The sequence below is a fragment of the Mus caroli genome, chromosome 2 (genome assembly GCF_900094665.2).
Source record: "Mus caroli chromosome 2, CAROLI_EIJ_v1.1, whole genome shotgun sequence".
In the NCBI taxonomy this organism is placed as follows: domain Eukaryota; kingdom Metazoa; phylum Chordata; class Mammalia; order Rodentia; family Muridae; genus Mus; species Mus caroli.
This window is the reverse complement of record NC_034571.1, coordinates 70,433,122-70,433,338: the sequence shown is the minus strand read 5'-3', so window position 1 is coordinate 70,433,338 and position 217 is coordinate 70,433,122.

The window sequence follows — 217 nt, the reverse complement described above, 5'->3', positions numbered from 1 at the left end:
ACACACACACACACCTCAGATTTGTGGTTCATCTTCTGAGTTCTAGTAATAATCCCCGGCTACTAACATCACGGTTGATTGTAACAGAGAGCAGAGATTCATATCGTCTGACACAGGGCCTGAAACTGGGGAGGTGATGAATAAATATTTGTTAAGTGAATATTTGTGTCCATGGTGGAGCAGTACTTAACGTTTTTCAGGTGACCAATGTCTTTCC